The 25,911-nt window shown below is 36.4% G+C and overlaps 1 long non-coding RNA gene across 1 annotated transcript in view; it reads right to left on the bottom strand.

The window, feature by feature from the left end:
* Positions 1-2,683: 2,683 nt before the first annotated feature.
* Positions 2,684-25,911, bottom strand: part of LOC135314588 (uncharacterized) — a 135,971-nt gene continuing 112,743 nt past the window's right edge. Inside the window, exon 3 of the long non-coding RNA XR_010374098.1 lies at positions 2,684-4,528. This is a non-coding gene — a long non-coding RNA (uncharacterized LOC135314588). The remainder of the gene's footprint in view (positions 4,529-25,911) is intronic.

The raw sequence follows: 25,911 nt of genomic DNA, 5'->3' as shown, positions 1-25,911 counted from the left end.
TTATGCACCTATAATTATTTTAAATTCTTACATAAATAGGCTTAATTTCAGAGTCCCAAAAGAAAACAAGAGCACGTTATTTACCACATAGTTCAGCAATAAATGGAGGTAAGCGCAGATCCTGCTAATACTAATTCAGGATTCTGACAATTCTATTAAAAAAAAAAAAAGGATATTCATTTAAAATAGGCAATCTCCCTTGGTTTTTGTGCCAACCATCAGAATGGAATGGATCTATTACAATAAAAGCAATGCTGAGTAGAGATTCCACCCCAAATTTAGGTTTAATCATACCTGACCGATTGAAAAAAAACAGCCTTGCTATTGAAAAGAAGTGTTGGGGGAAGGGGAGGGACACAGCTGATAAGCAGAGGAATAATAAGGTAGTATCCTTCTGGGCACAGAAAATCATCTTTCTTTAGAATAAAGTGATTTTGTGCTGTAGATTTAGCCTGGATAGGAGAGTTATGCAAGACTTAGACTTAATAAATAGGTGTCTTTTATTAGGATGAAGAGACATGGTGTCTTAACCACACAGGACATGTGAACCGTTCCTCATTATCCACCATATGCATCATATATCCACCATATGCCTTTGAATCTGTCATGTGAAGCAAGCTCCTGCATTTCCCGAAATACTCCACTTCTACACAGTGCTATGGCCATATTGATTACTGATAAAACTTTGCAAGGAGAGTTAGCAGAATGCAGCAAATGTAAATCAAATCAGCAGGACTACTTCTGATCCAGTGGAAAGATTCTAACTGAGCCTATTTTGCAACTAATAAGGCCTCATGTGAGTGAGGCTCCTCCTTTTTAATTTCACATTTAGGTAATGTACAAACAGACAAATTCTTTCATTCATGCTAGTGTATCTGCTGCCTCAGCAACATGCACACCTTTTCAAAATCAGAATTTGGAATATTGAGTTTATCTTCAAATAATGTTTTTCAAAAATAGCCATATTTCAAATACCATCAACTTCTGAAGTATTTAATTACCATCACATTGCTCCGTAAAGTCACTGGAATACCGAGGCTTAAATTCAAACGCTTTGGCACAACAGGAGAAAAAGTTTATGCCAAACTTGACTCATGAACAGGGCATATTTTTGAGAACACTACAAATGGCAGAATAAAGATATCGGAGATCCAAGGTCTATTCAAATTTCAAAGTGAATGTTAGAAAGTCTGCAGTTCTGCAGATGAGCGCACACGTACAAGCCCAGAACATGTGAGGATTCCTCCATGCTTCATACATGCCCACTCAGGTACACCAAAAATCTCTTTCTTTAATGATAGTGATCTCAATTCTACAGTTTACAATTATTCCACAAAAAATTAAGCAAGGCACCATACAGAGTAAACAACTGGTCATCTTGCTAGGACCTTAAATGTCTAAACCTTTGCTTTTTCTAATCCAGTTTCACTATTTTGCTGTTGGAAGACTCAGTTTTCATTTTTATAATTTTAGTCCAGATGGATTGCAGGCTTGGATAACAACGTAAAACTGGTTAATCAACTTTCATGCCATATTTATGCTGCAACAGGGAGATTTTACTGTTGCCTGCAGTTTACCCGTGCATACTGTAGAATACAGCCAGTGTTTTATGCACCCTTAAAATTGCAGGCTGCAGCCCATCAGTGACCCTAAGCCTGCTACTAACAACAATTTCTTGTCTTTGCTGAACATAGATTCAGTTAAATTTAATTTAAAAAATAATCACACCCCATCCAGCAAGCAGAATTATATTTCACCAATGAAATTTGTGACTTCTCAGTCCTACTAGCTATCTTGTGTCAGAGAGCCCAGCTGAAGTCAAGAAACATGTATTTTCAAATTAATTTGTTATGGCATCACTATCCCTGTTCCTAACAGAAGTTTTTGGCCAAATGAAGAAATTCCTTTTACAGAAACTGCAGTGTAACTGTAGCTCTGATCATCATATTTTGACAATAGCGCTGCTTGGTTTTACTGGAGTTATTTGCCCCAGTATGCTAAGGGACTTGCATGGAGAAAACTGTCAAAAGCTGGTATGGTATTCTGTGTTTTATAAATCACTTGTGGACATTTATGCAAGGCAAGGAACATAGTAATTAAAATCAAATTCTATGACTGTTCAGAAAAGTCAAGACTCTGGTAGCAGTCAATGATTAACAGCAGATATTTGAACTATACTAATTACATATAGGTTGCAATTGAGATTTTTACTCGTAAATTATAGTGTATAATGTATTTTGCCTAATCACATGATCAAGAAGCAGAGGAGTGGGAAATTACTCATATTTCAGCAACTAGCTTTACTGCACCATGATCACTGAAGCACTGGGACCAAGCCAGTTTACCCAAAATTACAAAGGCGATACCAGTGGACTTTAACCAATGCATTCAATTAAAGTTAGCCCTTAATAGCTCATTTCACCTATACATGAAATCTGGACGACAACATTAGCCTATCCCACACTGTGGTTGTGGGTTTCTTGGGTTGGTTTTGGACTTGGAGTTTTTTTAGCATAATTTTTTTGTGTGTTTTTGTTGCGTTTTGGGTTTTTTTTCTGGGGTTTTTCATTTGTTTGTTTTATGATGTAGTGTAGCACAAGTCAAGTTCCTATGGAGATTATATGTGGCAGATAATTTATATGTTATTTAGATTAATAAAAGTAGAATATCTGAAGGCTTCATGTAATACAGAAATACACTTTATTTATCATAAAACAAAGGTAGTTTATTTCATTAGTTTAAAACACAGAGACAATTGATACCTGTCACAGCAGGCAACACAGTTTCTTCTCCCAGTAAGAAGCATTCTGCCATTCCCAAGGTAAAGGATAAAACTAAAATATTATAGTTTAAAAGCAGTTGTAACATGGGAAGCTATAAATTCATCAGCAAAGCAGGACTAAATATCATCTGCGGGTACCCTGGATTAGTTTAAGGAGAATGGAAAGGCACAAAAAAACCCAACCTACAAACATGTGGTGGGGGAGGATCATTTGAATTGGCTCAAAATTTGGAAACATTACAGTGAGTTCCAGCAGCAATGGTTCAGCAGAGTACAAATGAAGTGACTAGAAGAAATATCTTCTCGGACAATTACAAACTACTTTAATCACATGGCTCTGAATCTTGAGAGGGATACACTGCTATCTACAAATTGCTTAACCCCCATCCTACAATAGCAGTTCCTGAAATTTCATTTTCCTGCTCTTTTTCTTCGTCCATCAATCTCTTATATTGCACTTTTTAAAGCCAGACAAGGCCAGATCATAGTCTCTCAATACCTAATCTGAAATTTGTAATATTTTATTGTCATAACTAATTTTGGCCTTTGAGCTTTCCAAGAAGCTGCATCTGTTTATACCAAAACAGTTATTTTCATAACCTCACTACTTTTATTTTATTACATTATTTCAGTTCAATACTTTTAAGTACAATTCAATTAATTGTTGATAATGCCTTTTAAAAAAAAATCTTAATTGAAAAGTTTGTTTCTTATTGAATAAACCACACTCTAAGTAATAATAAGCTGCTTTAAGTTTATCATCATGTCAGCCACCACAAGCAATATCTATTTTCTAAAATAATAAAACTATGCTGACCTCTCAAAACCATTCCACACTGTGTCTTCATTCCTTCTATAACAATGCACTCAAATGCACAGCAGCAACAAACACATCTGGGATTTAGTAGCATAAACAGTCCTACCACCTTTGTGAGAGGACTCACCTGTAGTGCAGGTCCGGAGCTGACTTTAATGAAATGCAGAAATATGCAAGTTGTTTGGGTCCCAGGAACATGAAGGAGTTGAGTGTCATTTACCTTCCTTATAAGGTAAATAAGCATGACGTGTGTCTGTGCGTACCTTGCTGATGTGCCTACCTTGTTACTGGTGCTGAAGTTGATATGGCATTCATAACTGCTACACCAGTCGCTTTTGGGACAGTAATACAATGTCGAAATCCTCTGACACAAGCAAGAACTACAGAAAGCTTCAAAAGGGTGAAAGTAGTGTTAATTTAATCATGGAGAAAGGTCTGCTTTGCAAAAATACTGTACTGAGCCAAAAGGTGATTTGTTTGCAACAACATGGACTGGGATACTACTCATAGTGGGCTGAACACACAAGCCCCAATTTCCTCTTTTTAACAGTGACCTCAAAGAAAGGTACATAAACTCCCATAACAAACAGAGCAGCTAGTCCACTTCAGCACATTTTTGTGATTAGTTAATGACCAAACCAAGAACATTAATCATGCATTTATTATTAAAACAAAATACATTTTTGTCAGAGTTTGAGTGATGATGCTAGACCAAATTAGACACTACTGCCACATGAGGCAGTACTTTTGTTTCAGAGTATGTAGGCCATACCAACTCAGCACAATTCAGCTTCAAACAGGAACAAAAGTAATAAACATTTCTTCAAATCTCACCTCCCTCACCAGTCACACTGCACTTCTTTGTTGTAATTCTGTCTGTCTCTGCTTGTCCCTCCATTGGTGTTCCACCCTTCTTCCATGTGTCTCCCCTTAAAAACAGAAGAAAAAAAAGTCTTTCAGTCTTTTATAATCAAAGGTGTGTTATTTTCAGACCATAACAGGAGATATACAGTACTACCCTCCTTTTGTCTTAGCAGTTGAGATGGTTAGCTCCTTGCACTGAAGAACCTAAATTTGTGCAAACCCATCACAAGACCCTAATCCTAGTAACTACCTTCATGTTATTAGTGCATACTTACTAAATTTAGCGGCGTAATTGTGTTTAAATAAGGATTCACCTTCAACTCAAAAAATAAACTCATTAGATGTATCTTATCCTTGTCTGTGAAAGTTAAAAATATCAACTGTGTGCTCCTTTTTGAAGCCTTTTTGCTCAATGTTCAACAGCAAGGAGCTGATGAGAGACTTCCAATTCCAGACCAATGGTATTTCCAAGACTAGGATTTGCAGAATTGTTCAGCTTTTGATACAGAGAGAGGCATCCTTGCTGTCAGTTTTTATTTTTTACTGATCCACTGATACTAAGAAATCCTATTTGAAATAACAGAAGACACTGCCTTGCAAAAACCTGTTCTCCTATGCCCAAACATCCTAATTTCCACAACTGCCTCATTAAAGCATTTCATAACAAACTCTTTACAACCTTCCTGGGATAAGATTTCTCTGTTCCCCTGTAAATGAAATTCCTGGGTTTAACTAATATTGAAAAGAAGGGGTTCCATCATTACTTGATAAGGAATGAGAAATGCTGTTTTTAAAGCTTCAGTAGAATTTCAACTATGGTATATGGTTGCTGCCAAAGTTTCAACCATGAGTAGGGAGAGTATGACCACCCTTAGTGCCACACAGATGTGACTGTCACAGCTGGTAAATGGCACAGTATATTAAATCTGGCACTACCGAAAACCAAAAGTCATATCTACAAGGCTCAGCAGAATAAGCCATCTTCCTTCTGTTAAAAATCTCTTTTGTAGAATTAGACCAATAAAATATACCTTAACTTCAGTATTGTGTAAATCTTAAATTCTTTTTTTTTTTTTTATTTCTGCTGAGATATTTCTATAATCATACAGAATACAATATATTTTGTGTACCTGAATGGTAAGAGAGACTTAGAAAGCTCTCTAAATCATATGTACCTCTAAGGAACCCTTGATATTGTAAAATGAAAATAAATATGATCCTGTAATTTTACAGGGGTTTCTCCAGTGATCCTTAATCAGCCTTGTAGTATATAACTAGATTCACCAAAAAATTAAAACCTAAACTCATGTACCCAGGCTCCATTATGATAACTACTTTAAGTACCCAGTTACACAGTATTAAGGGTTGTTCCTCCTCCTCCTGTCTGAGGAAAGGATCAAGGCAAAAAAAAAGTAGCCATACAAGTAGGAAACTTAAAGGTTTTCAAAGCATGGTTCTTACAGGAACATCATATTAAGCCAAACAACTCCACAGGTACAGTTTCTTGAAATATCCTCTAAGAGTCTAGGTGCCAAACTTTTCCACTGAAATCACATGTATTCTGCTTTAGGTTCAAACTAGATTCAGGATTGAACTTTTTAATGGCAACAAGCATATTACAGGAGCATAATACCTAGTGTGATGCTGATTTCGTTCATTTGAGCACCAGAAATGATACTTCAGTGTCGAGAGTGGAACACTGATGCACAGTCACACACAGAAATCTGAAAAGCAATGCTTTTTGGTTAAGCAGGTTTAGCAGCTCACATTTATAAGGAGAGAGAATTAGAACCAGAAAAGAATATAGGCCTCCCCAGTGGTGAGGAATAACCACAACATTTTGGGTGTTTTATAAAGCAGGGGAATTCATAATTAAACATCTCATAAGTTGCTTTAGAGCAAACAGGCTGCCATGGGAATCACTAAAGAACATTAACATGAAATGCTGAGACTTCTCTTATAATCCCATACCTCACTAGAAGCTAAATAATTTATTTTGGGGTGCAAAGCAATTATTTTTTTTTTTAAGAGTTATAATTCTGTTAGAACATTTTTGCAAAACAATGATGATAATGAAAGTATCAATTCCTTTTTATTAAATAACTGCTGATAAGTGCAGAGTGTATAATATTCAAATTCAAATTCCAACAATTACCCAATTCTAAGGTAGAGTATACTAAGCTATGCAGTTGCTTGAGTACTTAGGTTCTCAGTTTTTGATGCCAAATATTCTGCTATTTTATATAAGCTTCTCATCTATTCAGTAATTACTATGAACCAAGTTACTAATGGAAATGTCCTCCTTTCTCTGTCGGATTTCTAACTGAACAGAAAGCTTTTGCATAACACAAACCAGCTGCAAATGGATCATACCAGAGCCACATAGTGACACAGCTCCCCATATAATCATTTCCTATATGAGTATGTCAATATTAATAAACCAAAGAATTTCAACTATTTACAACCAATTATTTTACCATGCTTTATAGTCCTTCCCTTGACATCAGTGCCACTGTCAGGCATTAACTATGTGGTAAGTCTTTTGAGATGAACGAAGTTTCCCTAAAACACCTCTGTTTTTAATTTTAGCTATTTATTACCACCTCCTTCTCTCTAGATTAGGTCTATCTTTGCTGAGAACATCGCACAGCTGTTAAGAAATACCGTGTAAGGTCACTGCTGTTTGCAAGTACAGAATCTGTATTTTAGAAGTTCAGCATACAGGTATGGGGTGGGGTTTAATACTTTTTTTCTGCTTATGTCTGCAGATGGGTCTCAGTGTGCTGCAGATATCCTAGCCTTCAGTTTCTCTGGAACAATCAACATGTGATAATCTGTGCTATACTTCCATTAACTATCCCCAACACAGTTCAGAGTTAGTAAGCACCAGATTTCTTTCACCATTTTAGCCAACTCAACTGGAAAAGAAATTCAGTCTAAACCCCTGCTTCACTGCCAAGTGATGAAACTTTCCAGAGGGTTACAGACCTAGAGCCTATTATAACTCTTCCATTATTGCTCCCAGTATTTCCTTCAATTGTTTTCCTCCTGGTATGATATACAATTCACAGTAGTGGGACTATTTTGAATGAAACATCTATTCATAGCTGCAAGGCCTCCATAAAACCAATGGTGACTTTTAGTCCTACTTGCCAATGTCCTATGTTTTTACACATATATCTAGCTTGCTAATGAGAAGGGAAAATAAAATTGGGAAAGGAGTAAAATACAATGTTTTAGGATTTAAGCCATCATTAAGTGATAGAAACATGGAGACAATCTTCCTTTTAAGTGGAAAGGCCCATATTACATATTCTTATAGAAACACTTCTGAACCTGCCCCTAAAGCACAGCTTATTCTTCTCAGCAGCAGACACACATGATTAGGTATCAGAAGACACATCCAGTGAGCCCTAAATGTCATCAGAATTTTTTACAACCCATCTCTCCTCAACATCAAACATATGAATGTCACAGGAATGACCCACAGGTTTAAGACATGTAGTTTGGAGAAACGGGGGGGGGGGGGGGGGGGGGCAGGGGGAAGAGGTGGCCAAGCCTAAGTTGAGGCAAGACATAGTTAATTCAGGTAGGAAAAAGGATGAACTTTTAAGAATTGCCTACAGCTATGGATGGCATCACCTACTGATTTTTGCCAGGCAAGAGTGATATTGAGGAGTGTGTGGTTTTTTAGGATCCTAATGTTATTAAAGATTTAATAGCTGTAGTTTCACATAATGCCTACTTCTATTTGTGATTCGTCAGAAAAATCTTAATTCCTCTGTCAGGAACAGCCATAACAAACTTTGGTGTTGATCAGAACACTGTCCTGACCCATCCTCACACCTCAGGCCGCAGGAGATGCATTCTCTAAACATGGTGTAATGAGGCTGCAATTCAGCCAGAAAACAACCCTCATATTTTCTAAAAAATGATGAATGTAGTGTTTTCTAACAAGTCACAAGGTATTTCCTTAGATACTGTGTTTTTAAGTGTAGACTTTCTACTGGCAGAGTCCACAGTTGACAGTGAAATTAACAGCCCTGTATAAATCTAAATTGCACACTCCTTTTAAAGAAACCAAAGAGCTTTGGATAACCTTTAAGTGTAGTTTCTTCACAAGAAAGAAACTAAAATTTAAGACATTTAGAGTGCCAAGCAAAACATAACCCATACACTTTCTCCTAAATATACCTTGTGTATTTTTACAAATCATGCTCAGACAAAAGAATATTGTACACTTGGAGGATGCATTACCTCCCAGAGCGGAGCACAGCAGAACAGACATGAGGCCTGGGTCTTTAAACAGCATTCCATCACAAACTCCTTCCATTCCCTGTGGGGAGCAATTTCCAATCTGCCTTAAGCACAGGAATGGAGTCTCTCTGACTATTCTATATATTATTTTTTCCAGTATAGTCAGGCTATGAATGATTGCTTAATATTTTTCTTGCACCTATCTATTTAGGAGATGTGGAAGTGGGGGAAGGTAAGGAAATCCTATTTTCACTAGAAGAAAGCTATTTTAGGTAGCATCACCAAGATTCAACCCCACAGATTTAATTTTATAAATATTTTTAACATCAGGCAGTGTATTCTGATCATTCCTATTCTCAATTAAAAAACAACAGCAGAGGGCTAAAAGGTTTCAAAACATGCATTTCACTGTGGCATGACATCAATTCTCTTACCTTCTCTGTAAGAAAACTCACAGAACAGCTTTCAGAATATAAGATATCATTCTCTCACTTGTGTGGTTTTTTTTCCTTAGCTGAAGAGCTTCCACGACAAGCAACCTTAAAATAGGTACTTTTAGAAAGATGCATCTTGGTGTGTACTTGTAGCTCCATAATTGTGCACAGATTTTCTTTTACCCTGATTGTTAATGATCATGGCAGTGCTGATAATACTAAGTATACAGCAGTGCTTGGGAAGTAGGTAGCTAGCATCTGCTATTAAGTACATTAAGATTTTCTACATGTATTGAAAGAGTCATAAAAAGAGGTTCTAAGTCCCAATACCGGAACTATCTATACTTTATACTTCCAGAGTACAAAGAACATACTTAATTTGTTTCAAAGGTATTAGTCATATGAATAAAACCTAAAACACCTAACTCTACAGAGCTTCTAAAATACTTTGAATCTCTGATCAGTAAATAAAATATATGTAGCCAAACCTCAATCTTTTCTTATTTTTCATACATATACATGGGATTTATTGGGGAATGTCTTTATTCAGAAGAACGTTCAGCAACTTAAAGGATTTCAGAAATAGAGCCATACAAAAAGAAAAAAACACTTTAGTATGAAATCAGCAGCATTTTCAAAAGTAATTTGAAATTCTACTTATACAGCTATGAAGCAAATACAGACATATTGGATTTATGTTCTTATGACATGCATACCACTATGCATGAATGAAAAAAATCATGCCTTAATTCCACACACTCCCAAACCTACCAGTATTAGCAAATACATTTGTTAATTCAGATAATTGAAAATAGGAAGTGAGCACAAATTATCTGAAAACTGGTTTTAGGAGCACCTAGCTGTCAAGAATTTTGGTTTTGTTCTGTTGCTTTGGGTTTTTTTTTGTTTGGCTGGTTGGGTTTTTTTGTGTTTGGGTGGTGTTTGTTTTTTGTGTGTGTTGTGTTGTTTTGTTTTTTTTCTTAAACAGTAGTCTCGTTCATTACAGAAACATACCTGACAGTACAATATACTTCATGTAGCACTCATGACAATTTTGTAATAGAAATCAGCTGCTATGATTTCCTGTAGAAAGCATGATTCATTCTGGATCAAGACCAACTTAAATACTTTCTGCTTTCAGTTAAGAGTTAGAAATTTCTAGCAGAAGATGTTTAAATTGATTAGTAGACTGTTTTACTGCACTTTTAACCCTTCTTCTCAAACCAAAAAGCCCTGAAAACTCAAGATGCCACCTACAAACCTGGTTAAATCTAATTTTTTTTTTTAAAAAAAGATCATAGGCAATGGGGCTTTCATAGCAAAGTTTATATTTCATTGGAGGTTCCAACACTAAGAGTTGTGTACTCCTATAGATGGCAAAACATACACTACAAAATTTAAAAAGTACTCAGCTACAGAAAGGTTGTTTCATCCAGCCAAAAGCAAAAAGACAAAATGTAATTATTTGGCAAGGAATACACTTCATTTTTACCTTATGGTACTGAATGTTATTAAAAATGTTTTAAGAATCACATTCACCAGATTGCTTTTGAAAGCAAGCTATATAGCAGTATAAAACCTTTACATTTTTACACTCAGTCAATATTTAGCATTCAATCTGAGGAATCACACCCCCACACTTGTAAACTAGAAATTCAAAACTCTTCCCTGGTCAAAATCCAATGTAAAACTTGGGACCTCTTCCTTCAACTCCCAAGAGGAAACATGGAGAGCAAAGTGCCACAAACCCCTCAAAATTTGTCCCTATCATTACAGGGTCAGTGAGTGATTTTGCAAGTGGGTCTTCTAAAATGTTATTGCCATGTTACAGGTAAGAAAACAAAAGGCAATGAATGGACTTGCTGAAGATGAACATCTATAGAAGGAAAAAAAAAACAACCAAGAGATAGAGACCTACTAGCAAACCCATCTCTCTCTCAGATTGGTTTCTGGTTTTGTTTTAATCGTCATTGCCAAAAAGTCTTTCACAGCAAATAAACTCATTATATTGCTTCAGGTTTCCACAGAAATATGCATGCATGATCCAAATCTCCCAAGTCTTCATCTACTAAGGACTTTACCCCTACAACCTGAAAATAGCTATTACACATGGGAAGAATTATTTCATTTTTTATGTAGAAATTTCTGGTTTAATATTTTCTATATCCCCTTTGATTATTTAAAAAAATGTATTGTTTTATCTTTTTCAACATTTATGGTTTTCTTTAGTATCAAAGGAAGCTGAAATCTAGGGATCTGTATGAAAAGATTTTTGTTCTCACACAAGCATCAGTGCAGTCACAGGTTTCAGCTATAGCCCTGCTGTTTTTATTTATCACCTTTGATTAAGAAATAAATATGATATTCTCCCTTTATGCAGGTGGCAAATCTCTTCTGAAATCTGGAGCTGTGATGATGCAAAAGGAAACAAAAGCACTGCAAGTTTATTGTAAATAGACTCTGATTTGTGAGACAGTTCTCTCAGGTTTTAGAACTGTAAATTTAACCCACTGGAATCAATAAATTCTGAATAAGATTATGTTACAAGTAAAAATACATATGATTTGACACAGATATCCATCAATCTGTAGAGTCGTCATTTCATTTTATTCTCTGTACCATTTAAAATATACTTGATTAGAAAAACTAAATTCCGTTTTTAGTAACAATACAGTAATAAATAAAACACTATTTATAGATCTTTAAAAAGTATTTGGAATTTTTTAAATACAATAAATACAAAAGAAATAGTATCTTCTTATATAAAGTAGGTCAAAGCCAATATTTTTTCCATCTTCTCTACTTTAAATATGCTTTGAATCCTTCTGGATTTGATCAAAGAGCAAAAATATCCAAGAAAATATTTGGATTTGCCCTCATAAATGAGTTTCACAAAATTAAACCTCCATCTTTAAAACGTGCCAATACCACTCAAAATATTATTTATAACACCTTTAGGAAACTTTTCATGGCAAACATATATGGTATGTAAGTTCACTGTTCACAAATTTGGTTTGTGGTTGGCATGCCCTTGTCAAAATCTGGCATTCCTAATATCAAGTGAGTCTCTACAAGAGATACTCAGTGAAAGTCTACAGGAATTTCTCAATAAAACAGACCTTTGGTAATCATCAAGTTCTTCCCATTTCAACCACTAAAAACCCAACACATTTCTAAGTTGGCAAGAATTAGAAAAACTGGTCTTGAAATTAAGTATCAAAGCACTTAAGATCAAGACACAACAGTGTTTTGCATTTGTAGAAGTGAATCAAAAGAGGACTTAGGCCACACAATTTCTACACAAAGAGAAATTTCTTGTCAGCCAGAAGAAGCAGCCAAGTATCTGGCCTAGATTCCCCAAAACCACAGAAGAGGCATTGCTTTGATGATGAGATTTCATTATAAGATTCCTTGGGTCATAGGCTGAAATTAAGCTTTAAATGCTTTAATACTTGGTTTGATTTACACAAATGGATTTCCAGCTAACACCCCCTTAACTGGATGCAATAATACATTATCTTTGACTCTTCTCTCCCTGAACAAAATACAACATCCACTGTTTGGTAGCCACAGCTATTGAACACCTCTTTGTCAATAGGCTACTCATTTGTTGGTAACTGATGTTGGCCACAAACGATGAGCAGGAAAATTCCTCTGGCTGTGTCAAGAAATAGACTAAGAGCAACTCTTGTTTTTTTTATGGTTTAGTTGGTAAACTCTTCGCATTATTCTATATAGTTTGGATTAGTTTCAAAGTCCCATTCAAAGGTTCCATCTATGTGAAGGAGGGAAACAAAACAGCCAAAAAACCCCAAAAGCAACCTTATTACCTTTATTTTCCATCATTGATGAACATTGACTTTTGGCCTGTATTTCAAAAACTAAATTTAAAAAGTGTTCTTAGGTACTAAGAGTTATTACTTCTTTGTTAAGGACATTAATGTTTATTTAGGCTATGTAGACAACCTGACAGCCTATATACATATCCTAATGTTTAGACATCCCAAGGCATTGTAGTATCATAAATGAAATTAAATTTCTCCTCCTGTGTCTCATAAAAATACCTTTGTTTATACCACTATCATCATAATTCTTTGTAAGCCATATTACTTGCCCAGAAATAACTACATAAGAAAGAAATGAGTACACATTTATAGTGAAAAGATTCTAGAAGCTTTATCTTAACATTTCCTCACATCATTTGATATGCTTGGCTGGACCTCTGAATAAAAATAAATTATCGCTTTAAGTTTGAAGGTGTACTTTTGTAGTGGATTAGAATTCCTGCATCTTTTCATTTGATGACTGCTTCAGGCTTTCTTTTCAGGCAGCTTCAAAAGGGGGAATATAGATACACTTTTTTAATGCTGAGCTGCCTTTTTAAGCTGGACAAATAAGAGCTACAATGTGCTCCAAGGGAAACAAAAAAAAGGAGCACATTAAAAACTGTCATTTGTATGAAGAAAATAACTCCTGAAAGAGACATTTCCACATTTCCAGGACAAATTCATCACTATCCCAAGCAGACTTTTTCAATATTCTTATTAAGCTTGCTGTGAAAGTAAACCATCTACAAAAAATCCCACCTATTTTCAAGTTTAAATACCACTTTGTTAAACTTCTAAATCATTATTAAGATCTAATGACTTAGGAAGCTTACATAGTAATCGATTTTATCAACAGAAAAATTATTATTTCATTATGATTCAGCAGAATTACTGAGATATCCAGTCAGAAAATGCCTACAATCTTCAACTTTGTTCAGAATGTAATTCTGTGCATAATATTTAGTCATCTGTACCGACAGAAAGAAAGTTGAAGAGAATTGTTACGTAGTTTATATAGCTTCTAGAATCTTCATTTATTTTGCTAGTAGTGTGATTTTTCACTATAGTAGTGACATCAGTATAGCTCCTGTTCTGGTTCCGCCCCACTATCAGAATATAGTTTAGTCCTCTGAATTTACTAGAATATCACTCCAGCATAAAAACTTTTTCTATAGAAATTACTGTATCCAGGAATGGAAAAGATGCTACTTCAATTGGGCTGTTACCTCACAGGAACACAGATTATTATGTACAGAAATGTTTTGAGAACCTTGTCCCTAATCTTCAGGATTTCAGTTTATGTCCTGCACAGGCACAGAGAATTATGCAAGGCATCAAAGAACCAGGGCCGATGACCAAATTCTCTTGTAACAAAATTAAACCCCACTTTGACAATTAGTTTGTAGAAACGTTTGGAAAGGTAGACAGGTCTGATTCAGTAGGGATTCATGCACATTCAGCAGAAGTATTAAGGTCTGTGAGGAGCAAAACAGGAGAAAAATTCTGAAGGACTGGACAATTGGTAGATAGATATGGATTCAGCAGAATTACTGAGATATCTAATTTCAAAATGCCTATAATCTTCAACTGTTATGCAATATTACTTTTAATGGCAACTAATAAAAATATTTTGCTTTTTCAGCAGACCAGATGGAAATTTATCATCAAATTGTTTTACAACTTTTTTCCAAAGCAGACTTTAGAATATTACACGAAATGCCATTTTACAAGACTAGGAAGAGCTGTTTCTTTCAGTGCTCTATTAAAAAAAAAAAAAAGCCCCAAAAATATTAAAATAAATACATAAAAATACTATTAACTTCTACCACCACTCAAGCCTGGTCTAAGTCCTGTTCAAGCAGACAGTAGGATTGTCTGATTTAAGAACTCAATTTTTACAAGCTCTTCAGAGGAATCACAAAATGATGGCATAGATATCTTACAACTACAGCAAGGGGACGGAACTATAACATGGTGTAGAAAACTGCTACATTCTGTAACTCTTTGGCTAAATGGAACACTTAGTTTTGTCTCTTTACTGGTGGGATGTTTCTAGGAAAATATTTAGCAAGACACAGGGGCAGAGATTCTAGGAATCTCTTCATAGAGTTTTCCTTTCAGCAGAGCCGATGTGCAACAACCACGCAGCACAGAAAACAGAGAGCTGTGCAGAATTCCCATTGCTGCACATCTAATAGCAATTACGAAACCTTAAGAAATTCCCAACAGCATCATTTAAAAATAAAATTTAAAAATATCTTTGTAATTACTGTGTTTCAATTCTTAGGAAAATAAGCTGCCTTCAACAGAATCACTTTACAGAAGTTGCAGTCTAAAAACTCCAACGAAAAGGATTGTTTACCATAGTCAAGATGCCTGATCCCATTGTATCTCAGCTGCCAACAGCACACAAAGAGCTCATATAATTTAGCTGAGACCAATTCTTTGATCTCAGGCAGGGAATCTCCATATTACTTTTCCATCATCTTCACAGATTATGTGTGACATTTTGTTGTTTTTTTTATAGCTACTTATAAAATATAACAACATATAACTTAAATGTGCAAATGTTTATTACAACAATTACAGGTCTGGCCAAATGAAATACCTAATGCTGCAGTCATAGAATACATGAGCAGTCATCATAAATCTAGATTCAATTCTGTATGCTGGGTTGTGCAAATAAGCTCAGAACAAACACAAAATCCTCTGAAATTGAGAGATTCAGAGTAAATGAGGCTTTTGGATAACACTATAGTAGTTTAATGTTCTGATTTTATAAATGTTGACTAGCAGAATAGGGAGACAACTTGCTCCTGACTAATACATTATCCCAGGAGTAATGAAACAGAACTGACAGATGTGAAAGAAAGTCATGCTGATATTTTCTAAAGATGTATTGCTTTTTCCTTAGTAAAAGAAAAATAACAATGCTTTCCAGGGAAAAGCCAGTTGTATATAGCCATATTTTAACAAGGTTCAACCAGGACAAAATATCAATAGGACCCAAAAAAAAAAAAAAAACCAACAAAAAAGTCCTAAAGCAGTGATAAGACAGGCATCTGAAGTTGATAAATTAGTTTTACCAGGCACAATAAAATTCTCTGCTCTGTACATCAGACAGTCATTTAGGGCCTACTCCACTGTAGCTCATTAAAAATTTCTATTGACTTCTGTGATCTTTGGTATAGGAGCTGAGATTTTTTTAACTATAAAAGAAATCATTCCAGTTTGCACAGGTGCAAATTACAGTACCAAGCAGGAAAAAAGAATTGAGACCCTAATGTATCCTTTTATGGTATAAATAACAATTTAAAAGGTTGATCTAGTAACACCGTGCAGACAGCTGTTAAATGAGACCTTCTCTGGGTTGCTGAAGGTGAAGAGCACTGTGGAAAAGTCCAGGACTCATCTCTCCATGCTGGAGACCGCAGTGTCAAATTGTAGGACAAACTTAATTTCACTGGCTCAAAAAGCACTGAACTCCTCTTTTTTGATATATTACCTTGATAATGGTACCACTACAATAAGCTATTTTAACACCCTTGTCTCATTTTTTTTAAATACATACTGTACATATTTAGGCCTAAGGGAACTCATTTTCTATGCTAGCTGCAAAAGCTAGTTTCAAATTTTTGTTAAAAAGTGCCAACCATATAGTGATGCACCTTTTTCTTATGGTGCACAATGTTGGGCTCCTTTTTGCAGCATGACATATAGGCTAGAACTGCACTCCAAATCACAGAATCATAAAATCACGTAGGCCAGAAAATACCCACAGAGGTCACCTCATCCAGTCTCCTGCTGAAAGAATGCCCAGTTAGAGCTGCAACCGACCCACATTTTTCTTAGCCTTTTTCTTTTGCTGCCCATGTGCTCCTATAAGATATCATGGTTGCCTTTCACATCCTTCTGGTTTTTTTTTCCAGCTCCAGGTAAGCTTTTTATTTCCTTATTCTACCCCTGCATGCTCAGGCAATGTCTCTGTATTCCTCCTGGTTAGCCCATTGCTGCTTCCACTTTCTCTGCACCTCCTTATTGTGTTCGAGCTCAAGAGTTCCTCACTTATCCATGCTGGCCTTCTACCATGCTTGCTTGATGTTCTAAACATTGCAATAGACTCTTTTTGTGCTTTGAGGAGGTTGTTTTTGAATATCAACCAGCTGTCCTGGGTCCATTTGACCCTCCAGAGCAGTCTTCCATTAGGTCTGCCAAGAAGATCACTGAGTAAGCAAAAACCTGCTTTCCTAAAATCCAAGCTTCAGATTTTACTCTTACTTTATCTTACAGGATTTTAAATTTCACAGTCACATGGTTACTGCAGGGAAGAATGTCCCTGCCCTTTATAACTTTGACCAGTTCTTTGTTGTTTTTGAAAAGGAAATTCAGCAGAACATCTCCCCTACTTAGCCCGCCATTCATCTGCCTCAAGAAATTGTCTTCTGCTTGCACCCAAGTCTATTATGCTTCCAACAGATTTTGGGGCAGTTGAAGTCTCCCATCAATACAACAGCCTGTGCCTTCCCTACATATGTGAACATTAAAATTTATTTTACTTTCACCAACACTGCATCTCAGTGCCTATTGACAATACCACCACTATATCCACTATATGCAGCAGTGCTACCACCTGGCCCTGTTTGTCCCTGCAACGCTGCCACTCAGTTGGAGGATATACTACTACATATACCACCTCCTGAGAATTACAGAGGAATGGTCCTACCATCAGGAATGAGTTGAACGATAAGCATAACAAAGTGGCAAATTAGTACAGTGCATTTTTTATTTTCTATTGCCTTTCACTGCTTATCTTCCTATTTTCACCGTTAGATTGTAACTATGCTCTGATACAAGATGCTATTACTAAAACCGAAAGTACCTTCTCATCAGCTTGACCCTCTAACTCCTATATCCAAACAAAGGTATACAAGTCACCCTATTTCACTGCAGTTACAAACAGTGTGACAACAACAATTCAGGAAAATAAATACCATAGGAAATTGCTGCCTTTGCTTTTAGAAGCAATCAAAACAAACTCCGTTTGCTCACAGAATTTTTTGAACAGCATAAACAAGAGACTCGCAAGCCACATGATCTTTCCTTTTCTTTTCAACTCAAATAAGGAACATTTTTCACGTCTCACTCCTCTTATGTCTTCATGATATAGTGACTTTTTCCTCCTTCATGCTTAAGCAGTGCAACTGAATGCTGATGAGACAAGACTAGGTGCAACACCAGACAGTCACTTCTAGTGTGATTCCCTGAGCTACTTATTACCCACCCAACTCAGGATGTTGCAGAATGAAGACAAAAATGATACGCAGTGAAATAATACAAAAGGGTGGGGGAGCAGGAAAGCAAAAAAACCCAAAGCAAATGTCCATGCTTAGCGCTCATTAAGAAGGTTTTTTTATTATCACAACAGTATATATATTTCTAATGCATATGGTTTAAAAAGAAGAGGAGTAAGATTTGAAGAAACACTTCTAATTTAACATCTAGATATCAGTCTATTTAGACTGATTAATCATAAATAAGGAATGGAGTCTAAGCAAACTGTATCTTTTAGCTAGCAGCACAACTGTCTTTCAAATGTTCAATATTACAGGGAAAAAACTGACCATTTTATATATGGTGAACCTACCCAGCATGAATTCCTACAAGTACATATCAATCACCATGACCTTAATAACTCTTAAATGTATATATATGTCTATGTGTGTTTCTATGTAGCAATATATTAAGGTGTTCAATAGTCCAATTCCTAGTCAAACACTTCACCCATGTAATTCCTGGGGTCTGGTCTATAGGTCAAGAGTTAAGACTCATGTTCAAACGCATGCACAGCTGTCACACATTCTACACACTTCCCTGTTAAACTAAAATGGAAAATGATTTTGAAAAAGGCCTCCCCTAAAGATGGGAAATAACATGGATGTCCTATTGCTTAACACAAACGGACTCAAAAATTTCATATAAGCCAAGTGTCCAATGGTCTCACAGTAACAAGACTGTGGAGGAGTAACACTGGTCTTCTTCTTGATGAAAATTATTTAGGAATTATCATCTGTACTGTGTGAAGTTCAGCCAGATAGTTCCCTGTTACTTAAATTTCAAAATTTATGCCTTAATTAAGCTACATTCCTTCCAACTGGCCTTCTTCCCATGAGTCTTAGACAGGAGGGTATTTGTTTGCCTCTAATCTTGAACCAAGGCCTGAAGCAGCGCAAGATTCTTTAAGTATACTGTGCGTCTCTTCCGTATTTACCAGAATGTAAATGTAGTATGTATGTATCTGAAATATATCAGAAGACAGCCAAACAATTTTATCTCCATTTTCAGAAACACTATATGGCTGCTAAAAAAATCTTTCAAAAGATTTTCTATTGTTTAACAGCTTGCATGAGTATTAATAGGTTAAGATTAAGAAAAGGAGCTTGAAGAAAGTATATTTTAATTAACACTGATTAAAATTTAAGACGTGAAGCAAGCGCATGAATATGAATTACAATTCATATGCGGAAGAGTTGTCCTTTGCTAAGTATGAATAATATACACAGAAAAATATTACAAGAGAAACACATATCACACCTTAGCTATTATGCAAAGTTAAGGACATGAAAGTAACCTTTTTGGTTTGTTATGCCTTCCTAATTCAATTAAATGAGAACAAAATTAAGATGAGGATTACATTTGCAAAGACATTTAGCATCATTAACAGTGTCTGCCGAAGAGCTTTTTTCCTTTTTATTTCCTTAAAGAGAAAACAGGAGCATGGCCTTTGAAACTTTCTATTTTTTAAAAACAGAAAGGATAGTACTTAATAGTGAAAGAGTAAAAGTGAAAATTTTAAGCCATAAACAGCTTATTAATTCCATTGATAAGGAACTCATCTGACATGACACCTGCTTTTCCACAATGGCATTAACTCACATTGCCAAAAGAAAAAACAAAAACAGTCTCAGTTTTAGCGCAACCATCTAGCAATGCGACAATTCCTCATTACCTTTTTTGTTGTTAAAACAAAACAAAAGCTTGCCCTCTTCCAATGACGTGTCCTCAAAACAAATACAGAATGAAATCCAGATTTACATTAATTTAGGGCAAATTTCAGCCCTTCACAGGTACAACATACAACGCTCTTAAAAAAAAACATGAATATGAGTGCACAATAAACTGTTACAAGTACACACAGCAAGCTCCCTACTCCACCATGCAGGGGGGGGTGTGTGTGCGCTCCCAAAGAGAGCTTAACACACTTCAGTTTGTGCACTAACATGAGACATCTAAATCATCCCTTCTAGGAAAAAAGCAGTATGTGTGAGGAGCAGGCTTACCAAGCATGCTCAAAAGAAAGGCTAAGCTCATAGCACTGAAACAGAGCTGTACTGGTGTCTGTCTGCAAGGAACCAAACTTGTGTGTGCCAGTCTCAAACACAGCTCCTCCAAGCATCTAAAGCCAGTTGTGTAAACAAAACAAAAACAAACCCAAAAAAAACCCCACAACAACAAAAAAAAAACCACAAAAACAAAAAAATTCTGTGAAATACTGTAAACAGAAACCTAAAACAAAAAAAAAAGGCAAACCAAAACAAACAAAAAAAAAAACCCCAAAGAACCCACAACCACACATCACAACATCCACACAACTCCTAGTCACTGAAATGAACAATGTAATTTTTACTAGAGAGGAAAGAGCTGATAAAAGACTCCAGACAAAGAAAAAAAAATAAAGATAGTTTCTTGATCTCTAACTTAATAATTAAACTACTTCCAAGTCTGAAATGGAAGCACTAGATCTTTATTTACACCATTTTTCTCTTACTGGCTTGTCACAGATTCTGTAGAAGAACATCTATCTGCATATCTTGTTAGCAGTACCCAGCACATTGTCTACAGACAGCTTTCCTGAGTGTCAGCTTCCACACATGAATCTGACACGAGCTCTCACTTTCCTTTTATTATACTGAATAGCTTAATTTCTACAGTGGTTTTCCCATTTGTTGAAGATTCCTGTAGAAACCATATTCATAACCCAGATACTTCAAATTAAGTGACATTACATTTCCATTCCTAGAGAACAGAGACAAATAAATAGCATCAAAGAATTTCCTTTTACATTATTTGCTGTTGTCTCTATCTTCATATTGATGTGCAATTCCTACAGAGTAGGTTGCATATTATGTAATAGCTACGTGTATTTGATAATGCTGTAAACAACCTGCAAAAAAACCTTATAAAACTTGGTCAGGCATATCTGTTCTTCAGAAGGTTCAGAACCAGGCTGGTGACCCTGCCCCCCCACCCCGCCTGAAAAAAAATTTTAAATAGCTAATGGATACTTAGCCTTATCTTGCCACGCTTACATTATGAGCTAAAGGACATTTTCTTGTTATTTTATGTGAAAATACAATAAACACCATACCCAAACCATTCTGCCTTTTGATTCTCTTTAGACATTTCAATTGACTACAATGTGTGTTTTCAGACTTGCCAGGTATTTCTCATTATAGCAATTGCTAAATAAAATTTCATTTCCACTGATAATGAAAATCTGTTACAAACTTCATATTCCAGTCAGCATTGCCTACAGTATGCAGAGACGTGTCCAAGCTAAACATAATATATGCAGCCTAGGCTCTAGGAAGATGATGCTATTGGCTGCCTGAAAAGCACTACTCTATTGTCCCACTCCCCGCCCGCCGACCCACGCACACACACCCATTCCCAGCCCTGTCCTTTACTCCTCATTCACTGTAGGCATTTGTCTGCTGAGAAAATAGAGGCTGACAGGGAAGGTCACTGCGACCAATTGTAAGTCTCAGCATACAAATGTGCCTTTTAGCTGTTGGCTCCACAAACAGTGACCGTGTCGTATTATTGATAAATCCTTGAAAAGGCTCTAATGCATCTTCATTTCAGAAAACAACTGCCTTCAAGGTTGCTCCAAGAAAATAAGCAGCCAGAATGCTGAAGAATTCTCAAAGTTGGCATTCTCCTGAAGATTAAAAGATAATAACACTTCTATTAGAATCACTCTGCAACGCTGTATTGATCTCATCAGGGAGGCCACTGCAGGTCTAATATGAACAGAGCAGTTTTAGAATTAATCACAGGGGTTTTTATTACGGTTCATAGGGCTCCTCATTCAAATGGCATCGTTTGCAATATTTATGGCCTAGATTGGTTGCCATTATTAAGTGCAAGTGTGCCACATGGTGTCTGGCCTGCTGTGTTAAAACACAAAGTCATTCTTCAAAAGTAAATCTTATCTAAACTATGCACAAAAAGCCAATTACTTTTTGATTTACATTTTAATTTCACATTCAGCTTTCCCCTTATATACAAAACCCTTACTTAATCTTTGTTTTGGATTAACTAGCACAGGCATACAAGGTACACTTCATAGTTTTAAGTAGACCGTTACAGCATATTAATGCACTCTGCCCAGAAAGATATGCATTTGGTCAATGACAAGCTACAATTTCTCTGTGAGAGAAACAAATGAAAAGGTGGAACAAATGTAGCACCTTGGAAAGTGGACTGGCCACTGATCTTCAAGATAAAACTGACTCATTAAGGCTCTCAACTAAGACTGTGTATTTGAAAATTAAGGACGTGTTCACCAATGTTATAGCAAGCCCTCACTGACCAGTTAGAGTAGTAACTTAAGGTACAGCTGTTTAATTTCCATGGTCCCTGCTTTTCTCTTTTTTTAAATCTTTGCCACTTCAGGAATGATCTAACTAAGCATTGGTGTTTACCCACCTCAAAAGTATTTTCTTTCCATGCTGATGACAGAAATTTGATCTGAACAAAGGTGAATGACTATATGCACTCCTGATACAAAGTTAATAAATGACATGAAGTCACTGAGTGAAATGACTGAAGTCATTAGGAAAATATTTGTGTGTGGTTTTGGTGGGGGGTTTTTTTGGGTTGTTTTTTTGGGTGGTTTTTTTGTTTTGTTTTTGTTCTATCACAGAATCACAGAATCCCAGGTTGGAAGGGACCTCAGGGATCATCTAGTCCAACCTTTCTGGGAAGAGCAGACTCTAAACAAGACGGCCCAGCTCCCTGCCCAGGCGACTCTTGAAGGTGTCCAACGGGGCCGAGTCAACCCCTTCCCTGGGGAGATTATTCCAATAGTGACTGTCCTCACTGTGAAAAATTTCCCTCTCGTGTCCAATCGGAATCTCCCCAAGAGCAACTTGTGTCTGTTCCCCCTTGTCCTCTCCATGTGACTCCTTGTAAAAAGGGAGTCTCCATCTTCTTTGTAGCTACCCGTTAAGCAAGAACCTTAGACAGCACTCTCCTTTTCCTCACCAAATGCCAAGATGGTCAAGTGAGCTCCAGAAGCCTGCAAGCATACTAAACAACAATTAAGCCCTACCATGCTCACTCAATTTGTTTTACATTTATACCCCTATGATAGGTTTAACTATCTCACTGTCATGTTCTTAAAATCATCCTGTACTAAAGCAAAGGATAGTCTGCTGCAAACAGTGAGACTGGGAGGTGAGGGAGCTGATTCAGGCTCGTTGCTGTTGGCTGGCAGGAAGGGTGGTGGTTTTGTCACTGACTTTGTATCTTCTCCAGCGTTTATAACCCCTCTGAGATGAGCAATGCCAGCATAGCAGAGCTTCATCTTTCTTTGTGGAAATTACACAAATTAGTAACCTTTGCATAGGCTTCCATGACTGGCAAAGCAAACTCTGCAAAGACTTTATTATAATGAAAGATGAAACACTTCAAAACACCTCTCTTACCATCACAGCTTCTCTGGGATGAATAATTCTGACATTTCAGCAACGGACTGGCCTACTAAGGATGCAAAGAACAGCCACACACAGAGTGAAGGGCACCTACTGGAAGCCGCCAGGGCCATGAGGGCAGCCTGAGCCTCACAGCTCCCTGAGGGGTGACCGACCGCCATCCTCACCCCACAGCTGGGATCCAAGGCTGAACTTCCACAAAGACTAATGGCGAATGTAATGCTTTGGTCAAGAAACACACTGACAGAAGGGGCTGAGGGGGGACGCCTTTTGGCTGCATCTTTTGTCAGTGGAGAAGCAGGCCTGCTTGAGACCACACTTAGGTATCAACGTGACTTATTTACAAATGTATTCCCAGGTGCAGATTTAGGCTAAATCAAGTGAGAAATTGCATTATATGCAAACAGGGTCCTCTTTCACAACTGAATCCTTTTTGTCCCATAGAGACAAATCCACACTACCATCTGATTTTCCTCCTTTGTAGTTTTTAACACTTTCTCCTTTATTTACTAATCAGAAATCTGACTGAAAACATTTAGCTTTTGGTTTTATTCTGTTTTAACTTCAGTTTGATTCTGAAGATAAGCCTTACTGTATAACTACCCACTCCAAACCCAAAGTTTACATTGGTGTTTCCATCACATCCAGCTGCACAGTGAAACAGGTTTGGAGAACATGGGAACACCTCAGATCTTTCCCCACAAAACACAGCATTTCTCTAACAACCATGAGCACTAACTGAATGTGCAAGACTGGCATATTAGGCTTTAACCATTACCAACATTTCACTAAAAAAGAAAGTCCTTTCTGAAAAGTAATTATTTAAATAAATTGTGTTGTTCAAAAGGGTTTCCAACATTCCTGGTAAAGTATGTCAATAATTTGTGTCCTAAAGCTGAGTCCATTGAATTTTTAGTGATTTTTGGGCAAGAAAACTACACTGACCTTTGCAAGGCTATGTAAGGAACCTACACACTAATTTCCCATTAAATCTAATCATTAACGTAAAATGAAATGAATAAGAATTGCTTGTCTAAATATCTCTGTTGACTTTAAAATCCATCATATTTTCTTAACTCTGTGTACAAGAAAGCTTTCATTATGACATTCATTTCATTTAAGGGACAAATTTTATGTTGTAAGCACATATATAAATGCTTTAAAGGATGGAAACACATTTAAGGAACTTAGAGAATAATTGTATTAATCTCCTTAGTCAATGGAAAAGAAACAGGTATGCTGCTTCATGCTTGTTTTTCCTGAAATCACAAGGTATGAAGCAATAACACGGAAAAGACAAAATATAAATGAATCTGCAAGTGCCTCCCAACCCCATTAAGACTGCAAGAGGTGAATGGTTACAAGCTCTTAATTCTGTAGACAAAACCAATGCCATGTTCTGCTGAGATACATCTGCTTTCTAGTCCAAACCTATTCACAGCATTCCCTGTCTCAGTTTAGTCCTTCCAGGATTTTTCTGTGAATCATCTCCACATATTTTTTGATTTTTCTAGACTAAATGACCTGAGAAACAAAGTAACCCCTATGACTTTTAAAACCGTATCATATGCTTGATTACACACACATGCACTTATTTTCATCTTTCACCTATACTGACCCACTCATAACTTCCATGAACAACTTGTACTCTAAACAACTCTCTTAATGGCTACCAATGAATACATTGGTAGCAAAGAAACCAACCCGTCTGAATTTCAGCCTGATAACCAATGACAGTGTATCACAACATGCTATTGAAGCCATTTGCTTCAGCTTTCTATTTTCTACGCTTAGTGGCTTATTCATATCCTTGTTGTTAATCACTGTACTATAAAGCCAACTGCGTAGTATATAATATCTCCTAAATATACACAAAATGAAAAATGAGATTGGAATACAGAGGTCTGAACACCTTTCCTCTCACAACATCCTAGGGCATTCACTTATGCTCTTATTTTCATAGCTAGTGAAATAAGTTTTTTGTGGGGTTTTGGTTGGTTGGGTTTTTGTGTGTAGATTTTTGGGTTTGGGGGTTTTTTTTGGGGGGGGTTCTTTTAGTCGGTTGGGGGTTTTTGGTGTGGTTTTTGTTTGTTTGTTAACAATACATATTTCTATGTAACAGAACTTCTGAAAATGAGCACTTGCATCACAGCAC

Source organism: Phalacrocorax carbo, chromosome 8, assembly GCF_963921805.1.
Source record: "Phalacrocorax carbo chromosome 8, bPhaCar2.1, whole genome shotgun sequence".
Taxonomy (NCBI): Eukaryota; Metazoa; Chordata; class Aves; order Suliformes; family Phalacrocoracidae; genus Phalacrocorax; species Phalacrocorax carbo.
The sequence above is the reverse complement of the archived record's forward strand: the minus strand, read 5'-3'. Positions and strand labels throughout refer to the sequence as shown.